Source organism: Oryctolagus cuniculus, chromosome 3 (genome assembly GCF_051225735.1).
Source record: "Oryctolagus cuniculus isolate XC-2025 breed Fujian yellow rabbit chromosome 3, ASM5122573v1, whole genome shotgun sequence".
NCBI lineage: Eukaryota > Metazoa > Chordata > Mammalia > Lagomorpha > Leporidae > Oryctolagus > Oryctolagus cuniculus.
In genome coordinates, this window is record NC_142869.1 from 161,489,504 (window position 1) to 161,513,115 (window position 23,612).

At 36.1% G+C, this 23,612-nt stretch overlaps 1 long non-coding RNA gene across 1 annotated transcript; it reads right to left on the reverse strand.

Annotated features, from left to right (window-relative positions):
- Positions 1-13,625: 13,625 nt before the first annotated feature.
- Positions 13,626-22,353, reverse strand: LOC138849059 (uncharacterized). The gene is made up of 3 exons (XR_011387438.2): positions 22,227-22,353; positions 19,023-19,090; positions 13,626-13,677 (listed from the first exon to the last, which is right to left on the reverse strand). It is a non-coding gene; the product is annotated as an uncharacterized LOC138849059 (long non-coding RNA).
- Positions 22,354-23,612: the final 1,259 nt, after the last annotated feature.

Consider the following 23,612-nt stretch of genomic DNA (forward strand, 5'->3'; position numbering starts at 1 on the left):
AGCCTATCTAGCTTCTCAAATGTTTATCAAATCTTTGTGGTAACAACATTCAAAATCCTCTCCTCTCACTTTTATGAAATTTACAGAAAATTATCCTTATCTACAGTCACCCTTCTCTGCAACGGGACACCAGGACTTGTTTCTGCCAGCTAGTTGTAGTCTAGTGTCTGCTGACCAACATTTCCCAATCCTCTGAGCCCTCTGCTCTCCCCAGCTTGTTACCACCACTCCACTCTCAGCTTCTATGAGGCCAACTTTTTAAAATTCCACACGAGGGGGATTATGTGGTATCTGTCTTTTTGTGTCTGGCTTATTTTATTAACATAATGACCTCTATGTCTGTCTACATTGCAATTGATGGGATTTCCTTCCTTTTTATGGCTGAATATTATTGTGTTTATGTACCACTTTTGTTTATCTGTTCATCAGTTGATGGACTCTTGGGTTGTTTTTATTTCTTGGCTATAGTGAATAGTGCTGCAACAAATATGGTAGTGCAGCTGTTTCTTTGACAGAGTGACTTCATTTCTTTTGGATATATACTAAATAGTAGGGTGACTGAATCAGATCATAGTTCTATGATATGAACTATCCTCTTTTTATTTTTTATTTGTTGAACTATTTATTTAATAGGGCCATTAAGCCTTTGACTATAATGTGAATTAAAATATATTATCTATTATCTCAAAAATAAATATAATATTAAGTTTAAAAATATTTATTTCTTTGAAACATAGAGTATCACTAGGGACAGAGAGAGAGGTCTTCCATCTGCTGGTTCACTCTCCGATCTCTGCAACAACAAGGACAGAGCCAAATGCAAGTCAAGAGGCAAGAACTCATTCAGGTCTCCCACGTGGGAGGTAGCAATACAAGTACTTGAAGCATTATCTGCTGCCTCTCATGGTGGCCTAAGCAGGAAACTTGATCAGATGTGGAGGAAGGACTTGAACCCAGGCCTTCGGATATGGGATGCAGACATTCCAGGTGGAAACTTAACCTGTTGTACCACAACACTCCTATTCTCCCATTTGTAATTTTTGAGGAACTGCCACACTGTTGTCCATAAAAGCTTTCCAGAAGTAAACCCAGGCAGTTACAGTCACTGATTTCTGACAAAGTGGTTAAGAACACAAACTGAGGAAATGATAATCTTTTTAACAAATGGTGCTGGAAAAATTGGTTATCTACATACAGAAAAATGAAACTAGGTGCATCTCTCTCACTACATACAAAAATCAATTCAAAATGGATTAGAGATATGAAGCTATGCAATTATAAGTTGAAAACATATATTGGAATGGGCAGGGATTTGGGGAATAGGACCTCCAAAGCCTAGAAAACAAAAGCAAAAATAGGAAAAAGGGATTTTATCAAAATAAAACTCTTCTGCACGAAAAGGAAAGAATACAGCAAAGAGATAATGTGCAAAATGAGACAAAGTATTTGAAAACTTTACATCTTACAAAAGTTTAATATCAGGATATATAAAGAACTGAAACAACTCAATCACAAATGATCTCAAATAATCCAATTTTAAAATGAATAATAACCTAATCAGACATCTCTCAGAAAGCATATAAATGGCCAACAGATACATCAAAAAATTACTCACTATTACCAATCATCAGGTAAATTCAATTTAAAACCACATGAGAAATTACCTCCTTGAATTTAGAACTGGGTGACTATTATCAAAATTATGACACATTGTACACATATACACATTATATACCACATTGTATGCCATAATATGTGTAATCAATTTTAACATTTTTTTCAGAAAAGCTTACACATGATGCTTCCTTCTGGCCTATTGGATATTCTTGGGATAACAAAGATCTATATTGCATTTGAAAAGCTTTCGAAATGTCCATGGAAAACACATATTATAAAATACTGGAACAAAATAATTCTCTTAAAAAATATAAAACCAAAAATGCTGGTGAGGATGTTGAAAAAAAGGGAGTGGCAACAAACTGCTAGTGGGAATATGTTAGTACAATAAATTTTCAATATGCAAATCACATAGTTTTGAATATGTGAATCACATAGTCTTATCGATGAAAGTTATTGAATTGTCAAATATCCTATAACTTATATGCATACAAAAATTGATTTGACACTTATTGAAGTTGCTAAATTCCAGATATGTACTTTCTAATTAATTGTAAACTAATTTTGTTTCCTTTTTAAATGAAAATAAAGAAATATTTTATAGGTAAATAGTCACATGAAACTGGGTTTATTTCTTATAGAAAAGAATCTACAAGTATAAAATAATCTTGCTAATTTAGAAGTCTATCACTTCTCAAAACACTTCAACTCCTTCCACTGGTCAACATGGGTAATTGAATGTGAAATGAGATAACATGTTCATGAATGCAATCTTTTGAGTCCTCTACAGTTGTAGGGATTAGGGATGGATTTGGATTTGTTATTTCAGTATAAAGGATTTTCTCCAAAGGTGTACAGCAGTATATCTATACAATGGGTTTATTCTTCATGTCTTTAATCAAAATAGAGACTATAGCACTTTCTGAACATAGAAATTCTAATTATATTCTTACTAACTGGAAGAAAATTCACAAAATATTTTTGAGATTCAAATAATTCTACAATATAGATTATCAGGTCAAACTTCTTTATCACATAATTTTCATGAAAGCCCAGTGGATGAATATAGTGGGCTGTTTTTTGCAAAAATGTTAGAGAAGATCTAGAACCAATTTTTTATTGGAAGTTTGCATATTTTTAAAGTTAATAATTCTATGAGTAAATTATTTTGAATCTCTTCAAGGAAGGTTAGAAAAAAAGAGGAGAAAATACATGTGTGCTGCTATAGCAAAAATCTTATTTAATTGTATTTAGCCTTCTATCTTCTTTTGAGGTGTTCAAATTGGTAAGACTCTTAAATTATACAGCAGAAGTAGGGAAGCTTGTCTCTGCCAAGGGCCAATTGGATATTTTTAACCTAATTCATGAGTCACACAAAATTATCAACTCAAAAATATCCTATTATAGACTTTTTGAATTTCAAGTCCTACCTGGTATTGCCTTGGTAGGGTCAGAATAAATTATTTCACAGGCTTTAAACAGTCCATGGGCTGAATGTTCTCCACCACTGTTAGAGAGTAGTGTTAATTCAGTTCTCTATAATTTAGTGTCATTACAAATATCATGTAGTAGGTTAGTTGCGGCTTTCATTCCTAGAGCTACAAGGATTAATTCACAACTGCTTCTCTGATCATTTCTGAAAATGATAATGGCACACTATCTGATTTCTATAATGATGAGCAATCTCACATTCCTTTTGATAGTTATCTGTCTATCTGGACTCCATCACACTTTACCTGTGTCTCATATGCTACAGAGTTAATGGAGGGCCATTTAAATTCTGGTCCTTCCCTCAACCAGTTCTAATCTACATAGAAATTCTGACAAAGTGCTATTTATCAGTATTATGTAAAACTATAAAGCTTCTGCCCAGAAAAGGAAACAATCAACCAAGTAAGAGATTTCCTACAGAGGGAGAGAATATCTCACAATGTAGATAGATAGATAGATAGATCGATCTACAATATATTAACCTCTAAAGCAGTTAATATCCAAAATCTGTAAGAAAATTAACTCAATGGTAAGAAAAGAGGGGACTGATATTTGGTATAGCACTTAATACACTGCTTTGGATACCCACATCTCATGTCAGAGTATCTGGTTTTGAGTCCCTGTATGACGCCTGAGCTAGCTACCTGTGAATACTCATCCTGGGAAGCAACAGGAGATAAAGCACTGGGACCCTCTCACCCACTTGGAAGACCCAGATCGAAGCCTGGGCTCCTGGTTTCGGACTGGCCTAGCCCTTTTTTGTGGGCATTTGGGAGAATGAACCAGCAGATGGAAGGTCTCTCTCTCTCTCCCTCTCTGTGATTCTGTCTTGCAAATAAACAAGTACATAAATAAAACTGAAAGACACATTTTGGTGAGAATGTGGAAGAAAGGAAACTTTTTACAATGTTGGTAGAAAGATAAATATTCTACTTCAAGCAATTATAGTTCTCCTTGTTTTATATCTATGATGGGGATTATTTAAGAATCAAAGTTTAGGACACCAAAGTCTGGGTATTGATAGTTTCAGTTCAATCACTGTTTATGGATCCTTCTCAAATTATTAAAAAGGGAACCATCATATGGCCTAGCAAGCCCATTGCTGGGTATATAGATCAAGACTAAATTAAATCAGTATGTTGAAGAGATATCTACAATTCCATGTTCATTTTAGGATGTTTGAAAACAGCCAAATATGAAATCAACCTAAGTGCCCATAATAGAGATTGGATAATGAAAATATGGTATATACCCAAGTCTCCCACATGGGTGGCAGACACCCATGTAAGTGAGCCATCACCTGTTGCCTCACAAGGTTTACAATGGCAGGAATCTGGAATCAGGAGTGAAACCAGGATGTAATCCAGATATTCCAATATGGGAAGAAGAATTAACTTCTAAAGAAGTCTTAGCTTATATCAAATATACATCCTTGTTTTTTAGTTTCTATTACACTGGATTTTGCATTTAAGTTTTTAATATTTTTAGATTTACTTTTTATTTATTTGAAAGGCAGAGTTACAGAGAAAGAGGGGGATACAGAGAAATAGAGAGAGACAGAGAGATAGAGACAGAGAAAGAAAGAGAGAAATCGTCCATACACTGGTTCACTCCCAAAGTGGCCACAACAGCCAGGGCTAGGCCAGGCTGAAGCCAGGAGGCTGGAACTCCATCCAGGTTTCCCCTGGTGTAGATGCTCATGTTTCAGACTGTGAATTAACCTGCTGCCCCACAATGTTGGCTCTATCCTTATTTCTTTGTTTTCAGACCAGTGCCCACCTTTTTATATACTACCTAGTATGCCCATGTCCATTCACTATGCCATATAAACGTTATATGAAAGAAATTTCAGTATGTTTACCTAGTTTGTTCAAAGACAGCATGCTGCAAGCAAATTGTACTGAAATGGGTAACTGTTCACCTAGCTAGGAACTACATTTCCCAGCCTCACTTGCAGATAGCTTTGGTGAGGTAACTAAGAGCTCAGAAGTGGAATATGACAATAGATAATATGATGTGAAATTTCTGCTCAGTTCAAGGAGCAAGACTGCTTTGGATTTCCTTTGTCTTCTCTGGAACACTGAATGTCAAAGCTCCCAGGTTACAAAAAAAAAAAAAAAATGCCCTAAAGGACACAGGTGGAATAAGAGATGTCTTGCTAAACTGCACCACTCACCTAGGGATTGACACACAAGAGTGATTCAGACTTGCCTCTTAATTAAACCTTTGTACTTTGGGGTCTTTTTTGTTACAACAGTATCCTTTGTGTCTACTACTGTATATAATCGAATCCCTCTATTTAATTTAATTCCCTCACAAGTTATTCTTACAAATTTCTGCCATATATTTTGATGATCGATAGAAAACTACAGAATTTGTGTCATGTTACTTGAACCAGAAATTTACAGAATCTACAAATATCTATGTACAGCAAAGACTTTTATCATATAAGCAAATATTATTCTTGTGTTTCCTATTTATTAAAATTCCTGAGGGGAATGGTAGTGCTGTGCTGACACCTGTGCTAGTTAGAGTAAGGGATTTTTAAGTTTCTAAACGAAAACCCTCATGCATTTGTGTAGGTCATGGATCCACTGGAGAGGAAAGATGTGATGATATAAATGACAGAGAAGTTGATTGAAAGGATAGTTTCAGCTCCCGTGTAGTACATCCTTAAAACAGAATTATATTTTTGGTAGGATTTGTAATTACAGTTTAGTATCTCCACTTCACTGACTGTTACAGAATGCCTTCCTCTTTCTCAGCTTTTTTGTTTTATTCGCATTGTTTAGTCAACAGTAAAATATACTGCCTCTCAGGGTCTGCGTAAGTAGAAAGATGGAATCAGGAGCAGCACAGGGACTTGAACCCAGATACTCATTGGTTCGAGATTAAGGTCCCCCAAGTAGCATTTACCCACTACCCCAAATGCCTGCTCCCAAAAGGTAATTTTTCCTCTCTCTGTATGCATATCTATATAATTTATATCTGTATCATCTATATCATCCGTATCTGTATCTATACTTACCTATAGCTGGTCATGTTGATGCTGTACATAGACAGTTTTAGGCTGTTTTTCTTGGAATCTCAGTTTAATGATATTTACTTTTATTTTCTATTTTGATATATTTCTGAGGACAAACATTGATTCTGGAACTTCTCATCAATGTTATTCTTCAGGAAATTGCCTCACTTCTAAACTTACCTAATAACTTGCCTGTAGAATGTATGGAAAACACAATTGTCCCACAAATTTTTGAAGAATAAATAAACAGCTCATTTTCAATAACACAATACACTTATTAACAGTTTATAGGAGTACATTATTTAAATTCTTTGAGCCATATATTGCTCATTTGTATACTGAAAGTATTGACAGTGGTGAAAATGAAATACAATGTTCATGTAAGAGGCTAATGAGTACTTCATGCATATCTGTTACAATAATTATTTGTTGTGTGAAAAAACTCAGATTTCAACTTTTGGTATTAAAATATGTAAATAAAAATAGAATTTATCATTGTATGTCAAATTTTTAAAGCAAGTATCGTCTTTGGATGTTTCCTTTAAACATTCTAGTTAATCTAATTTGAATTCCAAAAATTAATAACAAGTTTAATATTCTGCTGTGGGCATTCATTTATAAATCATTAACATTGAATTCAATTGAGACATGATCTCTATGCACTTATCTGATTATTCAAATCCTGTCCTCTAAGGAATATAAAGAGCCTATGTTCTCCCATAGGAAAAGAGTAAAGATCACATTAAAAATAGTGCTATAATGAAAATAAATGTCATTTTCTAGCATGTCTTATCTTAGTTTTTATGAAACACTGCATAAAGAACAGAGTTAGATAATACTTTAAACCCTATAAAACTATAACTAGACATAAAGATAAAATCAAGAGTTCTCGGTGTCAACTGTCCTATGTGTTTTCTAAAGCTTAATATCCGCTTCAAATGAGATAACAGCTATGATGTGAAACATCCTCTGAGCCAGAGATGTACAATAAATGTAGATTTGTCTGCATCTAATGTTGGATATTTTTTCTTATCCAATATAAATTTCCCTTTTATCTGTAGGCTCTTCATGTTTCATTCAGAATTAGAACAATTAAAATATACATAAGCGTTTGTATATATTCTCACTGACCTTTATAAGATAAACCATAATCCTCAAGACTAAAAGAAAAGACAAACTCAGAGATAATAGGGTCATAGATCTACTTAAGACACTGCATGGGGAAATCATAATATTAGATAAAAATATTTGCTGCAAAACTATACTTGGAAAATATGAAAGAAAAGGTCAAAATCAAATGTGAAAGATAAAGCAAGTTGCAATTTGGTTGGTATTTGTATATGGATGACAAGGATGATTTATCAGCAGATTTATCATTGTTCTGGCAAACATACCAAAACATGGTCATAAAAGTAGCTAGCATTTTATCTCATCCCTCTTGGCTCCTTCTGAATCTAGTGGCCTTGTATGGGTTGGCACAAGGTATTTGGCTTTGCTGAATGCTGGCTTCAAAGATTTAAAATGTTCTTAAGGGCATTTCTCATCCTATAATCTCAAGCCAGAAACAAACAAACAAACAAAAAACACAGAAAGCAAAACCAAAAATACCCATAATTCATGTGAAACACAGTGTTTTATAAATTATTACCAAATAACCCTTTCAATGCTTTGATTAAAAAACCAGAAACAATCCATCATTATACAGAGGAGTATTTATCATATTTTTGTTAAGAATATTTGAAATTTACTCTCTTTCCACTCTTAAATATACATTGTAACTGGCTGCAGTTACCATGTCTGCAGCAGATCTCAAAAACACATTTCACATATGTAACTGAACCATTGTACCTTTTAACAAACATCTCTCCATCCCCTCCTGCCATCCTCTGCCCTGTCTCTGTGTATTCATCATTCTATTCTCTACTTCTTTGAGTTTGACTGTTTCAGGATCAGTATGATAATTGAGATCATGCAGTATTTGTTGTTTCTTAAAACTGGAGTTCCACCATATTTCTTCAGTTCTCAAACATTTTATGAGACATCATATTACAAAAATGGAAATGTCCAGATTTAGATGGCAAATCACTATAAACAAGTAAGTGTATAGCAATTAGCTACCAAATTTAATTCGATGCTAGTATAAATACTAATTATTTTAAATCATTTTGGAATGTAAAGATGATCTTACAGAAAGTGTCATCAGGAAAGCTGTCCCATATACAATAGCTACAAAAAATAAAGAAGTAAATGATCTCTACAATACAAATTATAAAACACTGATGAAAGAATTCATCAAGGACACAAAAGTATGGAAAGTTATTCTTTGTTCATGGATTGGAAAAATTCATATCTAAAATATTCATACTACCTAAAGCAATCTGCAGATTCAATGACATTCTTATGAAAATACAAAAGCCATTCTTTAAAGATTTCCAAAAACACAACCATAACCTTTATATGACAGTGCAGAAGACTCAGAATAGGCACAGTCCTGAGAAATAATATAATATAATATAATATATATAATTATATATTATTATATTAATAATAATAATAAAGGTGGAGGCATCACAACATCCCATTTGTGGTTTTTTTTTTTTTAATTTTTTTTTGACAGGCAGAGTAGATAGTGAGAGAGACAGAGAGAAAGGTCTTCCTTTGCCGTTGGTTCATTCTCCAATGGCCGCCGCAGCTGGTGCGCTGCGGCCAGCACTCCACGCTGATCTGAAGGCAGGAGCCAGGTGCCTCTCCTGGTCTCCCATGCGGGTGCAGGACCCAAGGACTTGGGCCATCCTCCACTGCACTCCCTGGCCAGAGCAGAGGGGCAACCGGGACAGAATCTGGCGCCCCGACCAGGACTAGAACCCGGTGTGCTGGCACTGCAGGTGGAGGATTAGCCTATTGAGCCGCAGCGCCGGCCACAACATCTCATTTGAAAGCATGCTACAAAGCTTTAATAATTAAAATATCCTGATACTTGCATAGGACCTTTACTTAGCCATTTTTCATAATCTATAGAAATCTCTAATGATATTTAATGAATACCATCTTAGAGGTAAACTTGATTGTGGTCCTCACCATTTAAAGATTTTCTAAATAGTATAACACAGGGTTAATTATTGAGTTGAACTGTTTAGTTGTATAAGATTCTATAATTATTGGCTATGATATGATCATATCACTTATATCTGACATACTTATACGTTTATGTTTTATCTAAAAACATGTATTGCGAACCTCTTACCTAGAAACAGAAAAGTTAATGTTCCATTGGATAGCATAGATGTATATTATTATATGACATGTCATGATTTTATTCATTTTATTTCTGGTTTGTTAAAATATTTTCATTTTGTAAAATAAGCATCATACTGCTTTATGATTTTCTATGTCATTTCATTGTTTCCCTATGAGATATTTGAAAATCAGAATTTAGATATAATTTATGAATGTTCAAAGTCATGAACTTTTCTTTATATTTAAATGTAGGCCAAATGTATTTGTCAGCAAATTAAGAGCAAGACCCTTGCTGTAAGCATGGCTCTTAGCTAACTATTCAGAAACATATATTATCTGGAAAATAGCATATGGTTATATAGTGAAACATGCAGCCTTCTTGTCAGCCATCATTTATGTTGTCATTATTATTTTTGTTAAATTTACATGAAAACATTTTATTTTCTCCAGTTTTCTCTGTAACTAGAGCATGCTGAATTAATTTTATATCTTTCAAACATTTGTTCATTTCTTCAGAAATCTCATAATAGATTTTGAACTCTATTTGGATTAATAACTTTTATGTAATATGATAGAAAGCAGAGGAAAGCTTAAATTAGCTGTAAAACTTGGGAAAATATTAAATTACAACTTTTAAAGAACGGTATTAGCTTTGCAGATTTTTCCTCTTTCAGATAATTCTGAGTGCATATTTGAATAGGAACAGCAAATAACATTATCCCTTTATTTGCAAAATTTTTAAAAATGCATTTACAATATTAAAATACTAGCCATTATTGCTGTATTAGCCAAAGATGGAAATATGCCCATGGTCAAAAAAATTAGTGTAGGTTTAATGGGAAGTAGAAAATAAAGTCAACACTATTTTACATGCAGATTTCCTCTTTTTTCTACTCTCTGTTCTCCATTTTTTGAACTCTTGTCTATACGGAAAAATCTGAGTGTATTTGGTTCAGGCAGATGTTTATGTTCTCAGCTTAGTTACTCTTGGAATAACAGAAGGGAGCATTCAACAAAAATGAGTATAAATAATTGAACCATGAAGATTTTTTAAAGCAAAAGAGATCCATGTGTATACTTATTGGCATGTGAAAATACTTTGCAAGATTCTAGTCAATATATGCTTCAACAACTGATATATTAATACCAAATTCTTATAAGACAATGCTTCAAATATACTCTTTAAAGACTAAATGTTGTTATTAGAAAATTGTAGCTGATGATTATTGCAGGATTACAGAATACTAGAAGAGAATGAGCTACCAAAACATACATCTTGAGTTTTACTCCCTTTAAAGTTTATGATTTTTATAGTAAATAATCTACAAGGTCATTGCATTTTCCTGAAAATTCTGGTGTACATGAAGCAAAGCTCTGTCACAATGTTCCAATATATAACTCTTCAGCATTTCTTCTAGATCACTTTGCTGTATATAAAACTAACTATATAAAACTAACATGCGTTTGCATGTTAGTACAGATATATTGTACTAGTACAATATAATATATTGCATGTGTATATTTAATGTAGCATGTAAATATATTTGAATATACTTATTTCTATAAACATAGACAAAATGTCAATTTATACATAAATGCATATATGTATAGGCATATAATACACATAAATGCATACATATAATTACTACATCTTTCAAGTATAACATGCCTTTTATTTGAAAGACAGAGGGAGACAGACAAACAAATTGAGAGAGAGAGAGAGAGAGAGAGAGAGCGAGAGATTCCATTTGTGGGATCAGTCCCCAAATACCCACAATGGCCGAGGTTGGACTAGGGTAAAACCTAGAGCTGGGAACACAATGTAGGTATTATTTGTGGGTGGCAGAAACTCAAAGAGTTGAGCCATCACTGCTACCTCTCAGAGCTACATGAACAGGAAGCTAGAGTCAGGAGCTGGAGCTAGGAAATGAATGCAAATGGTCCAAGTAGGACATGGGAATCTTAATCACTATGTTAAATGCTCTCTCCTTCTCTGAAGCTTTTTAAGCTTTTCTCTCAATGTTATGAACTATTATTGTTTTTGGAATTTTTAAGGTTGTTTTTCCAATGAGTTTCCAACTTCAGTGATAATTTACCAAAATCAACTACTGCTTTCAAATGTGTCTTACTAGCAATTACAAATAACATTAAAATGTGATTTATTTTGTCGTTAACTTACTTCTGCTTTGGTAGCAATGAAAAACCAATCCTTGGGCTAAGAAACCATTTACAATCATTATGATAGGTTCATAGTACAATAGAAGTTAGTTTGGTTAATAAATAAGTAGAATATGCTCATTCTGCTCATAAAACTTGTAAAAATTAAGAGTTACGGCCGGTGCCGCGGCTCAATAGGCTAATCCTCCACCTTGCGGCGCCAGCACACCGGGTTCTAGTCCCGGTTGGGGCGCTGGATTCTTTCCCAGTGGCCCCTCTTCCAGGCCAGCTCTCTGCTGTGGCCCGGAAGGCAGTGGAGGATGGCTCAAGTGCTTGGGCCCTGCACCCATGGGAGACCAGGAGAAGCACCTGGCTCCTGCCTTCGGATCATCGCCGGGTGCCGGCCGCAGCACGCCAGCCATGGCAGCCATTGGAGGGTGAACCAACGGCAAAAGGAAGACCTTTCTCTCTGTCTCTCTCTCTCACTATCCACTCTGCCTGTCCAAAAAAAAAAAAAAAAAAAAAAAAAAAATTAAGAGTTAAAAGTAATTGTAGGGACTGGTGCTGCGGCATATTGGGTAAAGGCACTGCCTGCAGTATCAGCATCCCATATGGGTGCCGGTTCAAGTTCCAGCTGCTCCACTTCCAATCCAGCTCTATGCTATGGCCTGGGAAAGCAGCAGAAGATGCTCAAGTCCTTGGGCCCCTGTACCCATGTGGGAGATCCAGAAAAAGCTCCTGGCTTCTGGCTTTGGATAGACTCAGCTCCAGCTGTTGAGGCCATCTGGGGAGTCTTCCATCCATCAGACGGAAGACCTCTCTTTCTCTGCCTCTGGCTCTTTGTAGCTCTGCCTTTCTTTAAAAAAAAAAAAACAAAAAAAAACAAAAAAAAAACCTTTTATTTAATGAATATAAATTTCCAAAGTACAGAATATGGATTACAATGGCTTCCCCCCCATAACGTCCCTCCCACCCGCAACCCTCCCCTTTCCTACTCCCTCTCCCCTTCCATTCACATCAAGATTCATTTTCATTTCTCTTTATATACAGAAGATCAGTTTAGCATACATGAAGTAAAGATTTCAACAGTTTGCTCCCACACAGAAACATAAAGTGACTGCCTTTCAAATAAATAAATAAATCTTTAAAAAAATTTGTGAGGGAATTACAAGTGTCTAGATACACTCTTTAATGTATATTTATAAATTTAATTCAAGACTAATTGTAGCCTTTGATGATATTAACCAAAGTACAAGGAAAACTCATTTGAGTATTGAAGCAATTAGCTGCTCTATAATCTATGATATTTGTTTTATTTCAAAAAGTCATTTAAATATAGTGAATTTTTGAAATTATATGGATATTTGTCTGAATAAATTCTTGGTAAAAATACAACAAATTCATTACAGTGTAAAGTAGTGCGAACTTGCCTTAAAAGCATTACTCTTAAGACCTTTTATTTTAAAATTAAAGAAAACTAATATTTGAATGCATTGACATATATCTACATAAAATTAGTCACTTAAGATTGATGTTTCCTTTAAAATATTAATTAATTATTATTATATACAGGAGTACAGCTTAATAGATTTTGTGAGAGATTTTGAACTAATAGGAAATAATTTAGAGAACATAAAAGATAGCAACTTGAAATATATAATAGTTATTAATTGTTATTTATTCTTCTCACTGTAGAATGAGTTCAAATAAAGTAAATACTTGGTAAATTAAAATCACTATTAATGTGATAACAGTTATGCCTCTGAAAAACATACAAGCTATTGTCCCTGTATAATTCTGTATCCTGCATGTTTTGGGTTTTCATCTGCTTGAATGAACCAATATGTACCTAATAAAATTTCAAGCCATATTTATTTTGTAAGTATTGATTTAATGTATTTTTATGCTTACAAGTACCTAATAAAAATAAGCCATTGCTATTAAATTAAAGATCAATTATAATTTTAAAAGAAAATCTGAACTCTAACAAAAGACTTTGAGAACATAAAGAATATTATTTATACTTTAAACAATGGTGAATCATCTAAAATATTATTATAATAAAGTAGGGTATACTTTATAACGTTTGTTACAATTACCTTTTGTTTTTACTTGCAGTGATACAAACTCACAAGCCGGTATAAATGCTCCTAAATAAAGAATATAGGTAAAAATGATGTGTTAAATAGAAAATTTTGTGTTTTTCACTTGCATCATTCATTAACTACACATGTAGCAATATAATAGGATTTGAATTTTGCCATGGAACGTACATTTCTTATATTCATGTGTGACTATACAAGCTACTTAAGCAGCACACCAGTACTTTCTTAAAAAGAAATTTAAAATGTACAGAATGTTCATGGTTGGATGAACCTTGAAATTTATCCAAAAGTTTAAGGAATTTATTCACTGGAAGACAATTATAAAAAGAAAACTCGTTGACATTTGCCAAAACTCCACAAATTCTTATTGCTTTGAAGTTCAATTTAGTCTGTGAAGTTGACCATACCATATATCAAGTGTTTAATTCATTTTCAGTTTTGTGAATTTTAGGGTGATTTCATGAAAATATTTTACATTTTCAAATAAGGTTAGCAACTTTTCCAAGAGAAAAAATAAGAGAACTTGTCAATGAACACAACTTATCAATCCATTATTGTGCGTTCTACATCAAATTAACTGAGTAGGAATTGACTATATGCTATTAACAAGGGGAAAAGTAAAAGAAACCACAACACTGCTCTTCAAGAAGCTACCATTTACTGAGATTAGATGCACTGTTGCACACAATTCTGCCACGAGCAGCCCTATAAATATTTTCAAAAGCTATAATATTCATTAGTAATTTCAAGTAAGAATTAGGAAAAGGAATAAAATGCTTCATGATTCCACTAGAAGTTAGTCTCTATTTACATTTAAAAAGAATGTATTCACTTGATAAGACAAATTCCAAGGCAAGAAAAATCACAAAATTATTTCCCATGTCCTTCCTCCATTTTTCCTCCTTCTGTTCAAATGTAATTATTTTTAAAATTTGTGTTTTTAATTCTAGCATTTACGTATATATGCTAATATACGTATTTCTATGTGGTGACATGTCATTTCAACTTGTGCAAAATCAAATATTCTACATGAATAGTTTTATAGCTTTTCACTTAATGGTGAATTAAAAATTATTCTACTTCAAACATAATTTCAGTTTTATTAAGTCATCATATTTGTACCTTTTTCAGTTTTGCTCTTGTAAACTTCTTTTAATGTGTATACTGGCTAAATCTCCCTAAATATTCTGCTGGTGCGAATGTCATTATCAGTTATGTCTTGTTATACAAGACAGAAACTCAATTAAATTGATTAAAGCAGAAGGAGAATTTACTGACTAATATGTTTATCTTGTAAATATTTCTGATTGTTGGCATAGCTTCATTACATAATTAAATGTGTCATCAATTAAGAAACAAGATGTTTCATGTAATAATGTGATATTAGCTGAAATTTTGTGACACACTTCTTTAGGTATTTCCTACTGGGGGATTTCCAGATAAGCCAGGCAGGAAAACTGCAGAAAAGATTCTTGCTGTCCTTATTTAAATTTCCAGCGTATTGTTAAGCATATGTCTAAGGTCATAAGACTAGATTTAGCTTGCATGACTGCTCCTATGAGAAGCTTTCAGGTAGGTTAAGAGACAGGTAAATCCAAAGGGGAATATCCGGCTTCTTCAACAAGGAAAAAGATAAAAGGAATGTCTACATATATCTATTAAAACAGTTACATGTTCATTTCCAGTGTTATTGTTTATCATGAAAAAGTGTTTTGCTTTAAAAAACTATGTCTTTAATTCATGTCTAATAATTAAACCACGAATCCATCTGTCTTTTAGTTGCATTTTTTTGGTATACTCATTGTAATTGGTGAATAAATATTTCCATCTTCAAATTTCTACAGAATGAGGGAAGGCTCCATTTCACTCACCAAGATGGAAAACGATGAGAGGAACAACTCTGTAAATTAGGATTAATTTCTCTACTTTTTAATATTGGTAGAAAAATAATGAGTATGTTCTGCATAGTTCTACCCTCAGTTCTTCTGTGGTGCCAAGACTTTGTATGCTTGGGTCCTATATTTTCCATATGACAAACTTACTGAATTTAGCTGAGTAGAGTTTTCTTAACTGCAATTTAGGGGAAAGGTAATGGAAACCCATTGGACTTCAAATCATGCTGCATCATCATAGCCAACCTTTACTGTAATAAAATTCATATTTGATCTCCATTTTTCCTCATGCCTGGGTTCTATTTAAGAACTTGGGATAAATTCCTGTCATCCAACATATTATTTCATTCATAAACATTGAGAAATAATCACAAATGTTAGTTTTCACGGTGAAAGGTTATTTGGAAACTTTGAGGTTTTTAGTAAGCCAAGTCCATATCTTTAGTTTACAAGGATTTTTATTAAACAGTTCATTTCAATGGTTAAGTAGAGAAATTCACTGGATCACTTCTTAGACTGAACTTTAGTGAAAAAAACCCCAATAATATGCAGACATCAGAATAGAATTTATCTGGCCAATATTGAGAATAATTAAAAAATTACCAATATGAGTTTTTGTATTTTAACTTCTGTATACTTAATTTTATCCTTTTATTTCTTTATAATGTTATTTAAAGGAAAAAGTTATATGATTGTTGGGCTTTCATTTCAACTGGAATGTCACAATGTAAAAGAATAAATCTTATGCAAATGTAGCATATTTTAATAATACTGACATTTAACCATTTGGAGCAATTTTCTACTGGTATTTGAATTCATCATATAACACCCATGAGCCACCTCAAAACACATGGCTGGCTATATTTGATATTAAAATTAGACTAAGATGTGAGTATATTGCCTGGGAGGTATTTTAGAACCTTGAAGCTTAGTGACAAAAAATGAGCTGCCATCATTAGTCGTCCTCTCGGAAAGATTCACAATGGAGCTTTATGACTAGAGATAATGAAAGCAGCTTCATATTTTTTACGTAGATATTCCTGCCCAGCCTCATCTCTGGTTGACCATTGGTTCAATAATTAAGCCCAACGGGTCAAGAGAATAAGAAGATGGAGCGAGTTGGGGGAAAGAGTCCTGAAAATCACCTTCAAAGAAGGAAAATATGGGAGAAACATATTTACCCTTGCTTCCTCCACCGCAGCCTTCAGGCCTGAGTCTTCCCTAAAGAGGAGTAACTCCTGAAGTAGGATTGAGGTCATAGGGAAGACTGAAGCAGGGAGCTGAGTAGGGAAGCCAATGATACATGCCACTGCTTTTCTGAAATTCCCCAGCTCTCTTCTCATCCATATGTTATAGTCACTGAGGCATCTTCTCATTTTACCATTCAAGCAACTGGTCCAGCTGCTTTCAGTTCATATAAAAGGTGATGAGAAACAAAAGTAACTACAAATAATGCTTTTCTTAAAATATCCCCAGGGATGTATAGTTGCTTCTCCTTGGAATACACTGAATAATACCAGTCAATTGAGCAAACAAAGGAATTCTGGCTTGAGATCCATGAGAAATGGTTACCAAAGGGCAGGAGACAGTGGTCTCAGACAAGCCACTTTTCAGTAAACAGTCTGATGTATTGTTTGGGAGCATATTCCTATCTCTTGGTTCCAAAGAGCTTAGATACAATTTTTATTTGTTTTTTAAATATTTACATTAAGATGGATTTTTTTCTTCCTGTGTTCGATCTAGTATATTGGTAAACATCGACTTTCACCTCTTCTACATGTTCTTAGCAAATCAAAGCCTTTTCTATTTCAACCAAACCTAGATTTTTTTTCTAAATCACTGTCTTCACACATATTATGCTTCCAAGTCAGCTCCCTATAGTACCTCCTGAGGTCATGATTTAAGCAATTATCACATATGTGAATTAAATTTTGAGTTAAACTCCCAAGCTCAGTATTACAACTTTAAAAACCAAAAAAGACTTAGCAAATAATAAAGTTCTCATTTACCAGTGGGACTTTTTGAAATACCTCTTCATTTCTCTGTTACTGTCTATATCTCAAGCAATATATATTTCCTCTAAAATAACAGATCATACAAATGTAGCAAAGGATAAATAAATGAATATTCCAGTGCCTCCAAGGTAATGCACAGACTTGAATGAGAAAAAATATAACTGGAAAGGAATGAAATGTCACAAATAGAGTATGCCCATTTTAAATAACTACATGAGCAGGCTGAAACTATTCCTTTGTCTGCAATATTTGCCGTTCAAAATTTAACTCTTTTTTTGCAAAAAGACATTAATATCATAATAAAGAAGTCCAATCATGCAGGAGAAATCACAAGAGCATGACCAATTTTCAGCACTGATATAAATTTTCCTTTGTTGTTTTGCCCAGGCTTTCCAAAATCCTGTTAAAGTCAGGATGGGCTCAAAGCTGATCACTTGTCTAGTTCTTACAAATCATTTTCTTAAAAGAGTGAAAATTATCAGACAGCTGCAGCAGTTCAGCATACAGGGAAACGTAAAATGTCATTTTCAAGGTAAGTACGCAGCTGTCTTCCTGTCACTTAAGGTTTTCTAAGGCAAATCTAATTAAATGTCTACCTAAAACAGCTGACAGAATAATTCCTAGCATACTGAAGAAATTTGTCATAAGGCAGCAAGACCACAATTCTGTTCTTGTATTTTGTTTCTGGTTAGTAAATCTGGTAGCACTTCTCTTTTTTAATATAAAATATATGACTACGTTTTTAAATAAATTGCATATGATCTAAATTAATTCAAATAGTATCTCATTTTATATTGTGCTTCTTATCTCAATTGGGAAATAAGACAGTGATCAGGGTATGAAATATTGCATACTTCCCTAGTGAAAAGGAATTCCTATCTAGTCTTTTGATTTTATTCATTATTTCCCTCAATTCTCAGGTATAATTTTTCAGTTGTCAGTCACATACCTTGGAAAACCTGCTAAAATTCCAGGCTTTTTATAGGTAAGGACATAAATCCAACAGGGTTCCCTTCTTATCATCATGCATCATGATGACTCAGTTCTTGCCAAGTTTCACTCATTAATAAGTTATTAATGTTATCTATTGTGTGGATGTCTCAGTTGGATACCTTCTTTTTATAGTTTCTTTTTGTTTAATAAAGATTAGAACTTAGTTTATAAACTACATAATATGCATTAGAGAAGACACTGGGTACTCCCTCTAGTGGTTTTGTTGATGGGTGTTTACAGTCAGTACCATCATGTGCAAAGATTATACACTTAGTAACACATTAATGCTAGGTTATGTGTGAGTGCTCATAAATATTTCTCTATCAATTTAATCAACAATTTAAATATTTTAAATATGGAGGAAAGTCTATAACATAAAGGAAATCAGTGTAGATGAGCCCAAGTATACTTTCTTTTATCTGTTTTGTAAAATAGAGAGGAGGGAAAATTAGCTCTAGGGTAACATTAAAGGGTGAATAGTTAATAATACCTTCACACCTCCTGTTCTGTTTTCTTTTTCGTTAGCACTAGAAAGAAATTCCACATATACCCATGCACCTATGAGAAAAGAACAAAATTTAAGCTTTTAGATGTTGTTTTTGAGACCGTGCAGTGTTAGTAATAGTAGAAACTATGCTCTCACTGCCAATGAAAGTGAGCCCTAACACAGGGGGGTCATCTATGAGTGGTCAGTAAAAGGTTCAGGAAAACTGTATTCATGAAAACTGTCTTTTCGCTCCCTTGTTCCATGAGTCTGTTGAAGTTCTTTCATATAAAGAATTTTTATTTTTTCAGTTTCACATCCATAGTTATGGCATAGCCTAGGAAAAAATGTCATGTAATATGAAAATATTCACAAATCAACTGCCCACTATGAAACCCTGCTTAAAATAAGTTTTTATTCCTGCTACTCATGTCAACTTCATTGTCTATCTTTTAATTCACTTACAATACAATGTACATAGATATAAAGTATTACTTTCAATGTCGCAGAACAATGAAAGAGTTGGTCAAGTCGGAGAGCATGACAGCTATCATATTCAATGGTCAAGATCTGTCCTGTAAGTATCAATGAGTTCTGATGGATGCATATACCTTTTTCATCAATGTTACAGTCAGAACAGACAGAATAAAAAACATTTTATCATCTGTAACTGAGATTTCTCACTCAATTTGCAACTGATTTCCACTCTTAATACCAGGATCTAGGCAATCAATCTGGACTTATTTTCAAGTTGCTTTTTTTCCCCATTTTGAAATAGTTATGGACTTCCAAGATGTGGCCTCTCACACCACCTCATATCAACCTGTTGTTCATGGCAATTTCTACCCAAGCTCTACCCTGTGGCTAAAGATATTGTGCATAACAGGCTCTAATGTATGCTTATTCTGGGACTTTCCCTCCACATATGAAAAAGTTCAAGTTGGAGGCATAAAGGTATACAGGAAAGCAGTATTTATTTATTTAAGATTTATATATTTATTTATTTAAAAGGCAGAGTGACAGACAGAGAGGGAGGGTGAGAGGGAGATAAATATCTTCCATCCACTAGCTTACTAACCAAATGGCTGCAACAGTCAGATCTGGCCTACACTGAAGCCAGCAGCCAGAAAATCCATACTAGTCTCCTACACAGGTGGCAAAAGCCCAAGCACTTGGGTATCTTTAACTGCTTTCTCACATGTGTTGGCAGGAAGCTGGATTAGAGTTGGAGTAGCTTGAACTTCACCAGCACTCCAATATAAATGTCATACCAATCTGTGCCATAGCATTGCCCTCAGGATTTATTTAAAGCAAAGGAAAAGTATATATTCATGAAGTAAGCATGGGCAAGCTAGAGAGTTGAGAGAGACAGAGAAGAAATAACAATAAAAACACAAGTTTCAAGCTTCCCTTTTATACTATTGGTAAGCAGACATAGGGGGTTTTGTCTGGGGTGGAATTGAATTGAATATACAAAGGTAGAGATGGGGGATGTTGCAGAGAGACTAGAGATCCATTCATTTCCATGCCCTTTTTGGGAACTCTCAGAAGTGTTTTGGCATGATGTGCACCATGGGAGTAGGAGTGCTAGACATGAAGATTTATAATGGTATTATAATGACCTACGGGTCATGACAAGGACACAGCGTGCAGTTATAATGGATATTTCCTACTGGTGCTGGGTCTATCTTTGCTCAACATTGCAGAAATTTGGTTTCTGCTATATAGAAGAGGGGTGGAAAGGGGGGGCTTGATGATGAACTCAAAAGGCAGGTTTGGGCCGGCGCTGCAGCTCACTAGGCTAATCCTCCACCTTGCGGCGCCAGCACACCGGGTTCTACTTGCGATCGGGGCGCCGGATTCTGTCCCGGTTGCCCCTCTTCCAGGCCAGCTCTCTGCTGTGGCCAGGGAGTGCAGTGGAGGATGGCCCAAGTGCTTGTGCCCTGAACCCATGGGAGACCAGGAGAAGCACCTGGTTCCTGCCATCAGATCAGCGCGGTATGCCAGCCGCAGCGCGCAGACAGCAGCGCCCTTTGGAGGGTGAACCAATGGCAAAGACCTTTCTCTCTGTCTCTCTCACTGTCCACTCTGCCTGTCAAAAAATAAATAAATAAATAAAAAATAAAAATGAAATAAGAATAAAAGGCAGGTTTGGACTCCGCACAAAAAGGACTTTGCCTCCTCAAGACCAGGCTGTCACATGTCAACGAGCACGTGGTTGTAGCCACTGCCCTGGCCAGCAGGGGCTTCTGCCCCAGTACACTGCAGCTGTCATGCCACAGGTGTAAGTCCTGCAAAGGTCACCAGGCAGGTCAGACACAGCTGCTACCCCAGTCCACCTTCACGGTTGGGCGGAACTATCCTCTCCCACCCAGCCCACGGTAGGTAGCCCACGGTAGGTAGCCCACGGTAGCCCACCAGTCATTTGGGGCTGTCAGATCTCGGCTGCTCTCTGCCAGCTACCTACCTGCCCGCATTGGAGAAACAGCATTTTTCCTTGGATTGTTGACTGGAGTGGGTCAGGTGCCAGAAAACTCTCCTCTGGGCTTTCCTTTCCTTGATCCTTCGGCTACCACAAGCAAGTTTTATTTGGGACTAATTTTCTCCGTGCCCGACCAAGACGGCCTTAACATTTCCCTTGGGTTGACTAAACATTAAACAGGTTTCCCTCTGCCTATTGTCCCTGACCTTCCTTTTCTTGTAGCATTTACTTCAGCAAACTCTGAATTATGTGGTTTCTGCCTCTGGGCAGGGTAGCTAATTCCCGCCCCTCCCCCCTTGCCAGCTTCATCACCCAGGGACGTGTCTCTCAAGGACATGGAAGACTTCTCTTCGAAATACAATCATCTAAGGACACAGGCCACGTCTCCTAGTTTCTGTGAGAGGATAGAATCGTTCTTATATAAGCGATAGCTATTTTTTTTTTTTAAGATTTTATTTATTCACTTGATAGGCGGACAAGTAAGCAAGAGCTAAGCGACTGCAGGAGATCTGCAGGGACTTGCTAAGCACCACCTGTGGCCCGCACGCACCCTCCTCGGGACCCTACCGACCCTATGCTGGCCGCCTAAGCTGCAGGCTGAAGAGCCCCAGTCAGACTCTGTCTGGCCAGACTCGCCTGAGGGCGAGAGCGGAAGTTCCGGGTTGACTGGCCCCCCTCCGCCACTCAGGCCATCCCGGGAGAGTTCTCGCAGCCAGCCCTGAGCTCACCTGACACTGGGGCTGTGAGCCCCACCGGAGATGAGCCCGCTTGCCGGTCCTGAAGCTCTGAACTCGCCTGACGCTGAGGTCCTGCTCACCGGAACCCAACAGGCCACTCGCCCTTCGAGACCTGCGTGTTTGGCTCAGAGGCGCCCCCGTGCGGATGTTGTGAGAATCCGCCCTCTGTGGCGAAGACCCGTCGTGAGGAGCTCCTGAGGTACTTCCGGAAGCTTGGGTGGTGGGTTTGCCCAGTGTGCTGTGCAGATTAGAATGTGTGACTTCCCCACTACATAATAAAATCCTTATTGGAACCAACACCCCCTCGGTGCCATTACTACACTCGCAAAGAGCAAGGTCTTCCATCCAATGGTTCAATCCCCAAATGGCTGTGAGGGCTGGAGCTGGGCCTATCCGAAGCCAGGAGCCAGGAGCTTCTTCAGGGTCTCCCACGTGGGCCCAGGAGCCTAAACACTTGGGCCATCTTCTACTGCTTTCCCAGGCTACAGCAGAGAGCCGGATCAGAAGAGGAGCCGCCAGGGCACAAACTGGCTCCCAAATGAGGTGCTGGTGCCCCAGGCAGAGGCTTAGCCTACCCTGCCACAGCCCAGGCACTGGGAGACAGTTGTGAAACAGAGATGAGAGCCTGGCACTGTAGCATAGCGGGTAAAGCTGCCACCTGTGGTGCCCGCTTTATGGGCACCAGTTTGAGACCCGGCTGTTCCACTTCCAATCCAGCTCTGCTATCACCTGGAAAAGCAGTAGAGGATGGCCCAAGTCCTTGGTCACCTATACCCATGTGGAAGACATGGAAGAAGCTCCCAGCTCCTGGCTTCAGATGGGCACAGTTCACTCCATCTGGGGAGTGAACCAGCAGATGGAAGAACACCCCAGTTCTTTGCCTCTCTGTAACTCTGCCTAGTCAATCTGCTGTCTCTCCAACTTTCAGAACCTTCATGTACTTCCTTGTTGTATTATGTTCAATGACTTTTTAAGGGAGGAAAAGGACTACTTTCCCTTGGTTAAACTGGATTTTCTTTTAAATATGTCTTTCGTGGGTAATGAGTATTTTCTACATGTGGATCATGTGTTGTAACTGTCTTTTCCTGTGCCTTGTTTGTCTTTGTTAGCTACATAAGAAAAATGGTTGAGTAAGGGAATGATGTTCCTAAAAGAATCACATCCACCAATTAGGACAGTGACCCCATCATTCATAGTCTGTCACATAGATCAAGATGGGGCTTGCAAATCTCAGGCAAAGATTTGACTTATAATTTAATTTTCAATATTGAATCAAATGTCATTGCGAATTGCTTCTCAGAAAATTCAAATTTCTATGTTGCCATCCTAAACATTGAAAGATTTTTTTGAAAGTAAGATATTTTATCACCTTTCACA